This window comes from Kogia breviceps, chromosome 10, assembly GCF_026419965.1.
Source record: "Kogia breviceps isolate mKogBre1 chromosome 10, mKogBre1 haplotype 1, whole genome shotgun sequence".
Classification (NCBI taxonomy): domain Eukaryota; kingdom Metazoa; phylum Chordata; class Mammalia; order Artiodactyla; family Physeteridae; genus Kogia; species Kogia breviceps.
In genome coordinates this window covers 94,616,477-94,632,242 of record NC_081319.1, presented here as the reverse complement: position 1 = coordinate 94,632,242, position 15,766 = coordinate 94,616,477, and the positions used below count along the sequence as shown (strand labels likewise).

At 40.1% G+C, this 15,766-nt stretch overlaps 1 long non-coding RNA gene across 2 annotated transcripts in view; it reads right to left on the bottom strand.

Annotated features, from left to right (window-relative positions):
* The window catches only part of LOC136792037 (uncharacterized), a 161,400-nt gene extending 150,828 nt beyond the window's left edge, over positions 1–10,572 (bottom strand). The window contains exon 1 of one of the 2 annotated variants that reach the window (XR_010835161.1): positions 9,685–10,572. This is a non-coding gene — a long non-coding RNA (uncharacterized lncRNA). The remainder of the gene's footprint in view (positions 1–9,684) is intronic. The other variant, XR_010835160.1, reaches the window with a different exon arrangement.
* Between the last annotated feature and the right edge of the window lie 5,194 nt (positions 10,573–15,766).

Sequence of the window (15,766 nt, the reverse complement as noted above, 5' to 3'; positions counted from 1 at the left end):
TCACTCATCTATTTCATTTTTTGCCAGTATCCCCATTATTAATGAAGAGCGACTGAGCCTCATGGCAGGTTTGAGTTACTGCTGATGTAATTGTCCATTATCTTTCTTGTAATCTCTTTCAGGCAGTTCAGATGCCTTCCCTTCTATTTCACAAGATCTGACTCTCAGCACTCTGGTTCCTGGTGAACCAAAATGCCAAGTCACTTTAGATCAGGTTTCTTCTGCCTTTCTCCTCTGAGTCCTAAACTGTGCACCCCTTCCACTTGCAGAGAAAAGTCATTTAGAGATTTAACGTTGATTTCATTTCTATTAACCATGGTACAACATCAACATTTTCCTCCAGGCAAAGGTACAAATGACACATATTTTCCATGTGTGGTTGGTGTGTGTGTATGTGCTCTAAGACTGTTTTTATTAAAACAAAGCAAGATCTACTTCCTGTGAGAGTCAGTGTTTGGTTGTTAACCGATGGGGCTTTGTGTCTCTTTGTTAGAGTCCCCCTCCGGCTGGGGTAGAGATCGGAGGGGTGGGTACTGAGTAGATTCACCTGAGAGTGTCACAGTGCTCTCAGATGAATCTGAGGACAAGGAAAGAAGAATGCTTTAGAGAATGGAAAATGACAGGGAAACGGGCTATCAACCACAAACTGTCAAGTTGATTCGTTTGAAATTAATAACGTGCTGAGCGATGATCTCCCCTTGACTTTGGTGGGGATTTAATATGTGTTTCAATCACCCAGGTAATCTTCATTTTTAAGTGAATTCCAATGTCAAACTAAACAGGACACTAGTCTCATGAATGAGTTTTTGTCTCAATAAGTCAGAATCCAGTGGATGGGTTTATGAGCTCTAGAAAGAAACTAAGCTGTAGAAGCCTAGATACTTAGGGCTAAAAAAAAATAGTTTGAAATCATCTAGTGCAACTTCTTTATTTTATAACCCGAAATGGAAACATAAGAGAAGTTAAGCAACTTGCTAAAGGTCACACAGCTCATTACTCTCAGAGTCAAAACTCAGACACGTGTGTATTTACTCCCTATGTGCTTTCCGTTGTACTGTGAAGATGTGTGCTTGTCTTGCTGCCTTTGCTTTGTCTCTTTCCATTGAAATGTTAAAGGTAGTGGAGCATGGGAGGAAGGGGAGAGTTTGCAGAAAAGTCAGCGCCCCGAAAGGGACTTGGTTTCTCAGAAGGGGGTGGCTTCAACAGGTTGATACGAATTTATTATTAGATTTTCATTCAGTTAGGAGAAAGCCTGTGATTCTCACTCTAAGAGGACTCTAGGTACTTAGAGACTTCTAAGACCTTCCAACATTTAGCAGTGATGCCGGACCAGAGGCTTCCTTGAGCTCCAAGCACTAACTGTTATTGGTGTTTCCTGCCTGTGCATTCTTTCCCCAACCCCTTGAGCTAACACACAAAGCTCATCACCTGAGTACGATGGCCATGTTGCAAACAGAGTTAAGATTCTGTAGATGCCTTTAGACTTGGTTAGCATGAGAGTTTTCCCTTGAAAACAGTCTCCAGAGGAATGCTTCATGAAAAATGCTGGTGACTTCCAGGCAACTTAGAAACAGTGGGCTTTATTTACATGTTCAATGGCCATTTTCTCTCCCATGTACACATTTACTCTCCTCCACGTGGGCCTGTCTGATGAAGACAAAGCCAGGTAAGAATAGTTTCTAAGGTGTTACTTAGGAAGTAGACTTTGCCAGTGTCGTGAAGTCAGAACAGGCAATCAAACATTTTCCAAGTCAGGGCTAGGGAACCCAGACTGATCAGATGACCCTCGAAATTCAGTCTCAGGACCCAGCAGCATGGACTTGAATTAGCCTAGCCCCAAACTCTCCATAGCCAGGCTGCTGGGGTGAGGCAAATGTCCCGACTCAGGCTGCAGAGGTTATCTTCTGGCGTGCTCTGAGTGCTGTGCCTCATCTGTACCCCCAACCCCTCTTCTTCCTTCTCCTATTGCAGGAACCAGACATAGGTCACCTGGGAAGTGATTCTGAGAAGGAAGGCAGCTCAGCTACACTACCCAAGATTCATTCATACATAGGCTATAAGCTTAGACCACACCCCTGGTCTCAACTGGAGATGCTTTTCCTCCCATAGATACCCAAGTGACTGCTCTTAAACTTCTTTTATTGACCAAAGTAGACACATTAACTTGTGGAAAGAACAGGAGGTTTAAAATCAGAAGTTCCAAGGTCCAGATCTAGTGGGAAGAAAACCACAACTGGCTGTAGGGCTTCAAGAAGGTCGTCTTTAACCTCTTTATATCTAAGGGTCCACATCTCCAAAATAACCTCTGCAGTCATTTCCAGATAAAAATTCTGTGTTTATTGCCCTGTCACGGTCACACAATGCAGTCATTATAACTTCTTTCACCTGGACCTGAACAGCACTTCTATTTGGCACCGGGTGCTTTTGTCTCCCTCCTTGAGGTGTGTTCCATGGACCACGGTCAGTGGAAGTTTGTAAGAAATGCACAGCTCAGCCCTTGCCCCAGACTTACTCCATCAGAACCTACAGTTAAACAAGATCTCCGTGTGATTGGTTTTTAGATGCACTGCGCTACTGGACTCTCAGAAAAACAGCCTTGAGACTGACAAATTTTGTCAATCCTGTTGTTTTGGGGGGTCTCTATGGGTAAAAACAAACTAAAAAGTCTATTTTTTGTTTGTTACATACGTACCTATAACAAACTCTGTGTGTGAGTCTGCTACATTTCACATATCGGGGTATGTATATATGTATAATCCATTTTTGTACAGAGATGCATCCTCTCAGTAAGATTAGCTCTGTGATCAAGCTCTCGTATCACCTAGTAACTAGTTTGGAGTACCCCATTTGCAGGACTGTGGCCGGAACTGGTTCCACAGTGATAAACAAAGCACATGTACTTTCTGCCCTCCTGGAATTCGTAGTCCAGTAAGAAGTTCTCACAATAACTAGAAAATAGAGGGCTTCCCTGGTGGCGCAGTGGTTGAGAGTCCGCCTGCCGATGCAGGAGACACGGGTTCGTGCCCTGGTCCGGGAAGATCCCACATGCCGCGGAGCAGCTAAGCCCGTGAGCCATGGCCGCTGAGCCTGCGCGTCCGGAGCCTGTGCTCCGCAACGGGAGAGGCCACAACAGTGAGAGGCCCGCATACCGCAAAAAAAAAAAAAAAAAAAAAAAAAAAACTAGAAAATAGAAACCATGTCTTTTACATCTCTGTGACCTCCAAAGGGTCTAGAACTAGAACGATACAGTAAATGTGCAATCGGCTTTGCTCCAGCTCAAATGATAAATAGCAGAATGCCTGGATATTATCTGAATAATATTTTGCAATTGTTCAAGCTGCTTGGACAAAACCCATCGGGAAGCTGAGAAAAATGTGGTTTACCTTTTAATTTATTCTGTTTCTTCTCCTATTATCAAACTTGGAACAGTTTGTCAGGTTTTGTTTGTAACACATAACTTTCCAAATGCAATAGAACCATGTTTCTCATTACACATAAGTAATATTTGGTTAAATATTACCTAAGCTGTTTCTACATGACAGGGGAAAAAAGATTTCAGCAGAAAATAAAGCAATATGTTTGGTTGGAACTTGTTCTACTTTGGGTTTTTTCCATACTGGTTTCCACCTCTGTTTCAAAATGTTTGTGTCTGAGGGGAGATTTCCGGACCGCAGTATTTTGGTTGAATGACAGTGACTTATCAGTTCCCTACCCTGTCTTATCTTTAATACTTTCTTTGCAAATTAAACAATAGGAAGATGGAAAGATATTTTGGCTCTGTCAGTGCAGAATGATTTGAGAACACCAGCCTAGGAAAAAAAAGTCACTCGAAATAAAAGCGTAGGGAAAATCACAGAGCTGGAAGAAAACTTGGATGAAGTCTGATCATGTGGGAGGGAGGGTGGGGTGAGCGGGGGCGAGGAGGAAAAGGAGGCCCAGGAGGGAGAAATGACTTGCCTAAGGTCAATAATATTTTAGGGAAACGAATGGAAATGCTTTCAGAGGGATGCCTATGGTTTGCATAAAATGTTCTCTACTGGAAAAAAGCACTATGTGGATTTTCACTTTTATAACCGATGTATGTACACAAAACAAACTGTGAGGTAGGTGATATTTGTTTGCAATAATCCAAATGCCTTTCTTCCTCCGTTCTTCATTTTAACGTTACTCTGTTGACTTCTCTCCAACTTCCCTTGCTGATTTTTTTGGTTTGTCTACTTGTTTTATCAATCACTGAGAGATATGCTGAAGTGTCTAACTATGACCGTGGATGTGTCTATTTCTCCTTTCAATTCTGCCGGGTTTTGCCTCATGTGTTTTGAAATCTGTTGCAAGGTGCATTCACATTTAGGATTGTCACGTCTTCTTGGTGAATTGATCCTTCTGTCATTATGTAAAGTTCCTCTTTATCCTAACAGTTTTCCTTTCCCCTAAGTCTCCTTTGTCTGATTATTAATACAGCTACTCAGCTTTCTTTTGATGAGAGTTCGCATGACTTATCTTTTCCTACCCTTTACTTTTAACCTACCTTTATCATTGTATTTAAAGGGAGTCTCTTGTAGACAGCATATAGATGGGTCATGGATTTTTTTAATCTAACAATCTCAGTCTTTTATTATTTATTTATTTATTTTAAGTTATTCATCTATTTATTTATTTTTGGCTACTTTGGGTCTTCACTGCTGCGCAGGGCTACCTCTAGTTGCGGTGAGTGGGGGCTACTCTTGCTTAGAAGTTGCGCAGGCCATAGCAGAGGGAGATCAGCTCGGTGCTTTGTGACCATCTAGAGGGGTGGTATAGGGAGGCTGGGAGGGAGACACAAGAGAGAGGAGATACGGGGATATATGTATATGTATAGCTGATTCGCTTTGTTATACAGCAGAAACTAACGCACCATTGTAAAGCAATTGTACTCCAATAAAGATGTTAAAAAAATAAACAAATAAAGTATTTATGAGACTGAAAAAATAAAAGTTGCGCAGGCTTCTCATCACAGTAGCTTCTCTTATTGTGGAGCACAGGCTCTAGGTGAGCGGGCTTCAGTAGTTGTGGCTCACGGGCTCTAGAGTGCAGGCTCAGTAGTTGTGGTGCACGGGCTTAGTTACTCCACAGCACGTGGGATCTTCCCGGACCCAGGATAGAACCCATGTCCCCTGCACTGGCAGGCGGATTCTTAACCACTGCGCCACCAGGGAAGTCCCAATCTCAGTCTTTTTTTTTTTTGCGGTACGCAGGCCTCTCACTGTTGTGGCCTCTCCCATCGCGGAGCACTGGCTCCGGACGCACAGGCCCAGCGGCCATGGCTCACGGGCCCAGCCACTCTGCAGCATGTGGGACCTTCCCGGACCGGGGCACGAACCCGTGTCCCCTGCATCGGCAGGCGGACTCTCAACCACTGCGCCACCAGGGAAGCCCCCAATCTCAGTCTTTTAATTAAGGTTCTAAGATTACTTCCATTTAAGATAATAATTGCTATTTTGGGGCTTCCCTGGTGGCACAGTGGTTGAGAGTCCACCTGCCAGTGCAGGGGACACGGGTTCGAGCCCCGGTCCCCGAAGATCCCACATGCTGTAGAGCAACTGAGCCCATGCGCCACAGCTGCTGGGCCTGCGTCCTGGAGCTCGTGAGCCACAACTACTGAAGCCTGTGCTCCTGGAACCCATGCTCCGCAACAGAGAGGCCACAGCAGTGAGAGGCCCACACACCCCACCAAGGAGTGGCTCCCACTCACCGCAACGAGAAAAAAACCTGCACACAGCAACGAAGACCCAATGCAGCCAAGAATAAATAAAATAAAATAAATTTTTTAAAAAGATAACTATTGCTGTGTTTAGATTTAAGTCTACATTTTATTATCATTTTCTGTTTTATTCCTCTCTTTTCATCCCTCTGCTTCCCCATCCCTGCCTTCTTTGGGGTTATTCAAATGACTTTTAGTATTCCATTTAAATTTTTCTATTTTGTTTTTGGCTATATCACTTTGCATAGTTCTTTGTTTGTTCGTTCTTTTGTTCTTGTTTTCCAGTGGTTTCTCTAGAAATTATAATAAGCATACTTAAATTTTACAGTCTACTTAGGGTCAATATTGTAGAAACTTTACCACTATATAGATTCCTTTGCCTTCTTCCATTAATGCTGTAGTTGTATTATGTACTATAACTATATCTTTTGAAAACCCAATCAGATACTGTTATAATTTTTGCTCTCAATCATCCCACATATTTTAAAGAACAAAAGAAGTATAGTCTACTACATTTCCCTATACACCTAACATTTCTATGGCCCTTCCTTCATTTTTAATATTACAAATTTCCATCTGAAACTTTACAACTTTCTGTCTGAGCTTTCTTTTATAACTTTCCATTTTGTTTTGTTTTTGTTTTGGGGGGGGGTTTATTTTTTGGTTTTTTGGGGGTTTTTTTTGGTAGGACTGCTGGTTAAGAATTTTCTTAGTTTTCCTTCTGAGACGACCTTTCCTTTTCCTTCATTCCTCAAGATTATTTTTGCTGAATATAGAATTCTGGATCAATAATCCTTTTCTTTTGGCACTTAAAAAATATCATGCCATGCTTCCTTCTGGCCTCCATGGTTTTTGATGAGAAATTCACAGACATTTAAAAAATGTCATGCCACTTTTTTCTGCTTTTGTGGTTTCTTATGAGAGATACACAATTAATTGAAAAGTTGCTTTGACTGCTTTTAACACCTGACTTTAGTTTTTAGCTGTTCAATTATGTTGTATCTTGGCATGGATTTCTATGTGGGTTTCTTTCCCCATTTGGAGTCCTCTGAGCTTCTTGAATCTGTAGGTTGATGTCTTTCACAAAATTCAGGAGATTTTCTGCAAATGTCTCTTCAGATATTTTTTGTGCATTTCATTGTCTCCTCTCCTTCTGGGACTCCACTAACATGAATATTAGATATATTGGTATTGTCACATAGGTCCCTAAGGCTCTGTTTATTTTTTTTTTTCAAAATTATTTTCATTCAGCTGTTCAGATTGGATAATTTCTATTGCTATATCTTCAATTTACTGCTCTTTATTTTGTCATCTCATTCTGCTATTGAGCTCATCTAATGAGCTTTTATTTTGGTTATTCTGTCTTTTAGTTCTAAAATTTTTATTTGGTTCTTCTTTATAATTTTTATTTATTTAATGAGAAATCTATCATTCTATCCCTCCAGCCACTTCAAGAGGATTTCTGTTTAATCAATGAATTTGGTAAAGTGGCAGGATACAAAATTGATGCACAGAAATCTCTTGCATTCCTATACACTAATGATGAAAAATCTGAAAGAGAAATTAAGGAAACACTCCCATTTACCATTGCAACAAAAAGAATGATATACCTAGGAATAAACCTACCTAAGGAGACAAAAGACCTGTATGCAGAAAACTATAAGACACTGATGAAAGCAATTAAAAATGATACAAACAGATGGAGAGATATACCATGTTCTTGGATTGGAAGAATCAACATTGTGAAAATGACTATACTACCCAAAGCAATCTACAGATTCAATGCAATCCCTATCGAACTACCAATGGCATTTTTCACAGAACTAGAACAAAAAATTTCACAATTTGTATGGAAATACAAAAGACCTGGAATAACCAACAGAATCTTGAATAAGAAAAATGGAACCCGAGGAATCAGGCTCCCAGACTTCAGACTATACTACAAAGCTACAATAATCAAGACAATATGATACTGGCACAAAAACAGAAATATAGATCAATGGAACAGAATAGAAAGCCCAGAGATAAACCCACACACATATGGTCAATTTATTTTTGAAAAAGGAGGCAAGGATATACTGTAGAGAAAAGACAGCCTCTTCAATAAGTGGTGCTGGGAAAATGGGACAGCTACATGTAAAAGAATGAAATTAGAACACTCCCTAACACCATATACAAAAATAAACTCAAAATGGATTAAAGACCTAAATGTAAGGCCAGACATTATGAAACTCTTAGAGGAAAACATAGGCAGAACACTCTATGACATAAATCACAGCAAGATCCTTTTTTACCCACCTCCTAGAGAAATGGAAATGAAAACAAAAATAAACAAATGGGACCTAATTAAACTTAAATGCTTTTGCACAGCAAAGGAAAACATAAAACAAGATGAAAAGACAACCCTCAGAATGGGAGAAAATATTTGCAAATGAAGCAACTGACAAAGGATTAATCTCCAAAATTTACAAGCAGCTCATGCAGCTCAATATAAAAAAAACAAACAACCCAATCCAAAAATGGGCAGAAGACCTAAATAGACATTTCTCCAAAGAAGATATAAACCATGAAAGGATGCTGAACATCACTAATCATTAGAGAAATGCAAATCAAAACCACAATGAGGTATCACCTCACACCAGTCAGAATGGTCATCATCAAAAATTCTACAAACAGGGGCTTCCCTGGTGGTGCAGTGGTTGGGAGTCCGCCTGCCGATGCAAGAGATGCGGGTTCGTGCCCCGGTCCAGGAGGATCCCACATGCTGCGGAGCGGCTGGGCCCGTGGGCCATGGCCGCTGAGCCTGAGCGTCTGGAGCCTGTGCTCCGCAACGGGAGAGGCCACAACAGTGGGAGGCCCACGTACCGCAAAAAAAAAAAAAAAAAAAAAAAAAAATTCTACAAACAGGGCTTCCCTGGTCGCGCAGTAGTTGAGAGCCCGCCTGCCGATGCAGGGGACATGGGTCCGTGCCCGGTCCAGGAAGATCCCACATGCTGTGGAGCGGCTAGGCCCGTGAGCCATGCCTGCTGAGCCTGCACATCCGGAGCCTGCGCTCCGCAATGGGAGAGACCACAACAGTGAGAGGCCCGAATACTGCAAAATAAATAAATAAATAAATTCTACAAACAATAAATGCGGAGATGGTGCAGAGAAAAGGGAACCCTCTTGCACTGTTGGTGGGAATGTAAATTGATGCAGCCAGTATGGAGGTTCCTTGAAAAACTAAAAATAGAACTACCATATGACCCAGCAATCCCACTACTGGGCATATACCCCAAGAAAACCATAATTCAAAAGGAGAGATGTACCACAATGTCCATTGCAGCACTATTTACAATAACCAGGACATGGAAGCAACCTAAGTGTCCATTGAGAGATGAATGGATAAAGAAGATGTGGCACATAACTACAATGGAATATTACTCAGCCATAAAAAGAAACGAAATTGAGTTCTTTGTAGTGAGGTGGATGGACCTAGAAACTGTCACAGAGTGAACTAAGTCAGAAAGATAAAAACAAATACTGTATGCTAACACATATATATGGAATCTAAAAAAAAAAAAAAATTCGTTCTGAAGAACCTAGTGGCAGGACAGGAATAAAAATGCACACATAGAGAATGGACTTGAGGACACAGGAGGGGAAAGGGTAAGCTGGGAAGAAGTGAGAGAGTGGCGTGGATATATATACACTACCGAATATAAAATAGATAGCTAGTGGGAAGCAGCCGCATAGCACAGGGAGATCAGCTAGGTGCTTTGTGACCACCTAGAGGGGTGGGATAGGGAGGGTGGGAGGGAGACACAAGAGGGAGGGGATATGGGGATGTATGTATATGTATAGCTGATTCACCTTGTTATACAGCAGAAACTAACAAACCATTGTAAAGCAATTATACTCCAATAAAGATGTTTAAAAAAAAAAAAAAGAGGATTTATTCTTACTTCTTGGAGCATATTTGTCCGAGCTGCTTTAAAGTCTTTATCAAATGATTCCAATATCTGTATTGTCTCAGAGTTGACATTTGTCAATTGCCTTTTTCCATGCAAGTTGAGATTTTACTCGTTCTTCACATGCTGAGTATTTTAGGTTTCATCCTGGACATTTCTGATTGTTATGAGACTCTGTGTCTTATTTAAATCTATGGAGAATTTTGAAGTATTTATTTTTCCAAATAAGCTGGTTGGCTCCAGAGAGCCTTCAGGAGTTTTGATGTCTATTCCATTTTTAAAGCCTTGCACTGCTATTGAGATCAGCCTTACATTTGCACCATCCAGAGGCCGTTCTAGGACCTGAGCAGGAATCCACCCGATAGGCCAGCTCTCAAAGCCTATGAGATGCTCGTTAGGATCCAATCTATTTATGAACAGCACATGGGACTAGAGATCCATAAACACTTTTATGAGTTTGCTTCCTGGAACTTCTTCTCTGCCATCTCTACCATACAGTCCAGTTTCCTGAGGCTCCCTTTGTGGTCTTCTGAGCTTTTATTTGTCTAATCTGCCACATACTTCTTACAACGTGCCCATATCCAGGGCCGAGAAGTGAGAGGACAGAGAGAGAAAAATAAGTAGCAGTTTCCCCTCACCTTCTTGGGACCACAGTTCCTCTTGTTTGAGAAGAAGGACCCCTCCCTCAGAGTTCAAAGTGCCTATTGGCCACTGGGACCTGGGGAGCAAGAGAATAGGAAAAGAAAAAATTATAAAAACAGGATTTCTCCTACGCTGTTTGTATGTTGGGAGACCACTTTTCTTCTTCTTGTGCTGGAACTAAAGGGCTTCTCCTGGAGATCTTTCTGTCTGTGCCAGTGATCACTTCTGGGTCTCAGGATGCCTTGAGTTCAAGCCAAAAAGAAAAGAAAAGAAAAACTCATGGTTTATCTTTTGATGGTTTAGTGAGACTAGAATTCTGATGTTCTTCCCCAATCCACCTGCTTTTTTTCTTATTACTTTTTACTTTTCAGAGCCCTGGAATAGCTGCTCCATGCAATCTGTTCAAGATTTATAATTGCATTCAGTGGGAGAGATGGGGTGGCCTGTGCTTCTCCATCTTTCTGGGAATCAGAACTCCAGAAGTTTTAAAGATACAAAATAAAACACATACCTAGGTCTCTGTCCCAAAGATTCTGACTTTGTATGGGAGGAAATATGAGCAAAGGTTTGGTTTGGTTTGGTTTTGAGATAGCCCTTGTGATCTGAACATATAACAAAGTTGAAAACCTCTTTCATAAGCAAAGATACTTAAGGGCAGATTTTATTTTTAAATACACAGCTATGGTTTATTACCATTTTTGCCAGACACTGCTGGTTATGTTAAGGATTATTTAACTGTATTGACTATAGCTGAGTTTGTACTGTGGATTGTGTCGTACCTGGTCTTGAATTCCTACTAGGAAATTCATTAGTTGTGTGATTTTCAACAATTTGCTTGACCTCTAAGCCTCAGTTTTGTATCTCAGAAATGGGGATAATACTAAAATCTACACTGAAGGGTTGTTGAAAGGATTAAGTGAAATAATGAATGTAAAGCACAGAGCAGAGGGCCTGGAATGTGGCCAGTATTCAATAAATATTAACTATTAGCACCACTCACATTTTATAGGCAAGAAAATTGAAACTCAGACAGATTTAGTAACTTACACAATATTTCTTTCTAGTGCAGTTTTTTTTAATTGAAAAGAAACTAATATTTACTTTAAAGGGAAACATTAGCATATTCATTAGATTAAAAAAAATTTTAATGACATAGAGTTGATTTACAATGTGTTAGTTTCAGGTGTAGAGCAAAGTGATTCAGATATATATATAAATATATATTTTTTCAGCTTCTTGTCCATTATAGGTTAGTATGAGATATTGAATATAGTTCCCTGTGCTATACAGTAGGTCTTTGTTATCTACTTTATATATAGTAATGTATATCTGTTAATCCCATCACCCAGACCCCTAAACATGAGATGGGGCCATTTATTGTGATTGAAATGGTTCAGATATAGTTTTACTTTTTTGAAAAAGAAGTTTATCCAACCATCTAAATGTTCACAGGTGATAGATAATTAAGGAGCTGTAGCTTTTTCTGGGAAGCCCAAGTGTGAGCAGTGTTGTGTGTGGAAAGCACTATTTTTTTCTCTAGAAACCTTCAGTGACTTCTTGCATTCACATGTGCAAATGCTCGAGCTTTTGCATGGTGATAGAAGATAAGTAAATTCCAGACCTGTCATTTTGCCTTCTGCCACTTCAAGCTCAGGAACAATAATTTTTTTTGGAAAGTTCTTGAATGGGATGCGTACTGACTTAGGATAATGTTCAGAGGCATCAAGTAAATGATTGCTGGACATATAATCCAGGTGTACATATAATACATAGTATGACACAATATTTGTGATTAATGTATAGTGTTCTATTATCCAGCAAATTATTTTTTTTTTTTTTTTTTTTTTTTTTTTTTTGCGGTACGCGGGCCTCTCACTGTTGTGGCCTCTCCCGTTGCGGAGCACAGGCTCCGGACGCACAGGCTCAGCGGCCATGGCTCACGGGCTTAGTTGCTCCGCGGCATGTGGGATCTTCCCGGACCAGGGCACGAACCCGTGTCTCCTGCATCAGCAGGCGGATTCTCAACCACTGCGCCACCAGGGAAGCCCAGCAAATTATTTTTTGAATTTTATTTTATTTTTTTATACAGCAGGTTCTTATTAGTTAACCATTTTATACATATTAGTGTATATATGTCAATCCCAATCTCTCAATTCATCCCACCACCACCCCCGCCACTTCCCCTCCTTGGTGTCCATATGTTTGTTCTCTACAACTGTGTCTCTATTTCTGCCCTGCATACCAGTTCATCTGTACCATTTTTCTAGGTTCCACATATATGTGTTAGTATACGATATTTGTTTTTCTCTTTCTGACTTATTTCACTCTGTATGACAGCCTCTAGATCCATCCACATCTCTACAAATGACCCAATTTCTTTCCTTTTTATGGCTTAGTAATATTCCATTGCATATATGTACCACATCTTCTTTAACCATTCATCTGTTGATGGGCATTTAGGTTGCTTACGTGACCTGGCTATTGTAAACAGTGCTGCAATGAACATTGGGGTGCATGTGTCTTTTTGAAGTATATGCCCAGCAGTGGGATTGCTGGGTCATATGGTAATTCTATTTTTAGTTTTTTAAGGAACCTCCATACTATTCTCCATAGTGGCTGTACCAATTTACATTCCCACCAACAGTGCAAGAGAGGATTCCCTTTTCTCTACACATTCTTCAGCATTTGTTGTTTGTAGATTTTCGGATGATGCTCATTCTAACTGGTGTGAGGTGATACCTCATTGTAGTTTTGATTTGCATTTCTATAATAATTAGTCATGTTGAGCAGCTTTTCATGTGCTTCTTGGCCATCTGTATGTCTTCTTGGGAGAAATGTCTATTTACGTCTTCTGCCCATTTTTGGATTGGGTTGTTTCTTTTTTAAATATTGAGCTGCATGAGCTGTTTATATATTTTGGAGACTAATCCTTTGTCCATTGATTCATTTGCAAATATTTTCTCCCATTCTGAGGGTTGTCTTTTTGTCTTGTTTGTAGTTTCCTTTGCTTTGCAAAAGCTTTGAAGTTTCATTAGGTCCCATTTGTTTATTTTTGTTTTTATTTCCATTACTCTAGGAGGTGGATCAAAAAAGATCTTGCTGTGATTTATGTCAAAGAGTGTTCTTCCTATGTTTTCCTCTAAGAGATTTATAGTGTCCAGTCTTACATTTAGGTCTCTAATCCATTTTGAGTTTATTTTTGTGTATGGTGTTAGGGAGTGTTCTAATTTCATTCTTTTACATGTAGCTGTCCAGTTTTCCCAGCACCACTTATTGAAGAGACTGTCTTTTCTCCATTGTATATCCTTGCCTCCTTTGTCATAGATTAGTTGACCACCAGTGCATGGGTTTATCTCTGGGCTTTCTATTCTGTTCCATTGATCTATATTTCTGTTTTTGTGCCAGTACCATATTGTCTTGATTACTGTAGCTTTGTAGTATAGTCTGAAGTCAGGGAGTCTGATTCCTCCAGCTCCATTTTTTCCCCTCAAGACTGCTTTGGTTATTCAGGGTCTTTTGTGTCTCCACACAAATTTTAAGGTTTTTTGTTCTAGTTCTGTAAAAAAATGCCATTGGTAATTTGACAGGGATTGCATTCAATCTATAGATTGCTTTTATTATCCAGCAAATTTTAAATAACCAGGAAAATCACCCAGGTTCTCTAAATAAAGGGTATCAAATGATATTTTAGTTTCTTTGCTTCTCTTTAATTTTAATTTTCCATTCTAGTCCTTCTTTTATTATAATTTTTAAACAGAAAAAGTATGTTTTTCTTCAAGGCAGAGGAGGTCCTGGTGCTTTCCTATGAGAAGTTTTATCATTATAATATGATTCACTATTTGAGAATCAGAATGGTGGCTCACTCTGACATTTTATCAGCCAATTTATTAACAGGAATAGCTCTTCGGAGGTCTTCATTCCATCATGTAACATTATTCACGTCAAAAGGATGACATCTAGAAAAAATTTAATGTACCTTTTAAAACCACACTGCTGAAATATTCACTGCCTGTAAATGTTTTCTTGGTCTGTATGTGTAGGTGGAGGGAGGTGGAGTGGTGGTAATAAAGTTGGAGGGTTGGGGAGGGCGCTAACTATACAGGGGAAATGACTCGGTTAATTCTCTGATGGTAAAGGTCAATGTTTTCCCAAATCCAAATTTGACATTCAGAACAAATCTAACTTCTCTCACATCTTCATGGAACAATGACGAGTCCTTTACTTTGTGATTTCTATTCCTCAACCTTCTAATAGCATCTTTTGCTTCTTTGTCAGCCATCCCTGGTAACTTGCAATGTTGAGGACTCAGCTTTGGCAGTCAAGGGTCTCACATGACCAACTGCCTTTTGTGGAAGTCGTATTGCATGGGAAAAAGTTGTTACACGGGCATACGAGAAGTAAGGCCCAGTAAATCTCTCTTTCATGCAGAAACTAGCATAACCACAGACGGCAATATCTTGAATGGGGGAGTCTTAGAAATGATCCATGATGTAATTGTAGGAGGCCAAAGGTTTTCTTGGAAAAGGTTGTGTGCTTCTGACGCAGGATAGGAGAACTTTGCTTCTGAATTGTCCCTACTATGTGTACACAAAGGGCAGAAGGCTTTTAAGATGTAACGTGTCTGCTAATGCAGCTTATTTGAACAGAGGTTGGGATTGGATGCACAGGCTTAGATGAGTACTAGATTGTTTTAGAAAAAATACAAAGGTGTCAAGTTGGGTTTCGATTTTCATTTGCTAACAGTATAACATGGTGGTCTAGGAGTAGTTGTGTCTGGAAGGAAAAGACAGATGTCCATAGCTGATCCCAGTCATACCCAGGGTGGATGTCCCACTCTGTGGCATTTGTCCTGCCAGTTCTTCTCTTTTTAGCAGACAACATGGAGGAGGTGAAAAAAGTTGGATTTAACTAGACTGAGTCTTGAGCCTGCTATTTACCAGCTATCAGTGGGACACATCTCTGCTCTGAGCCTCTGTTTCCTCATCTATACAGTAAGAGCAACACCATCAACGACCCACTAAGTTGTGATGATTAAGAGAGAGCAGTTAAACATAACGTTGAAAAACGTAATGCTTTAAATAAATGCAGATAATAACAGTGGTAATAATAATATACACATTTTTAATGGTAAACATTGATTGAACATGTATAATGTGCCAAGGACTGCCCTGAACACTTTTTGTAGGTCTTCTGACTGGATCTTCACAGCAACTGAATTCATTCTTTCTTTCCCTCATTCACTTATGTCCAAATTCACGCATTTCATTTGGCAAATAAAGAGTTCAAGCTCCCTGAAGGAAGAACACACATCTCTCCAATTCACTGGATGACTGGTATAAATATCTGAATACACTTAGGTCAGTTCTCAAAACAAGGGGCAATTTTGCCATGTAGGGGACTTTGGGAAACGTCCAGAGACATTTTTACTAGTCAC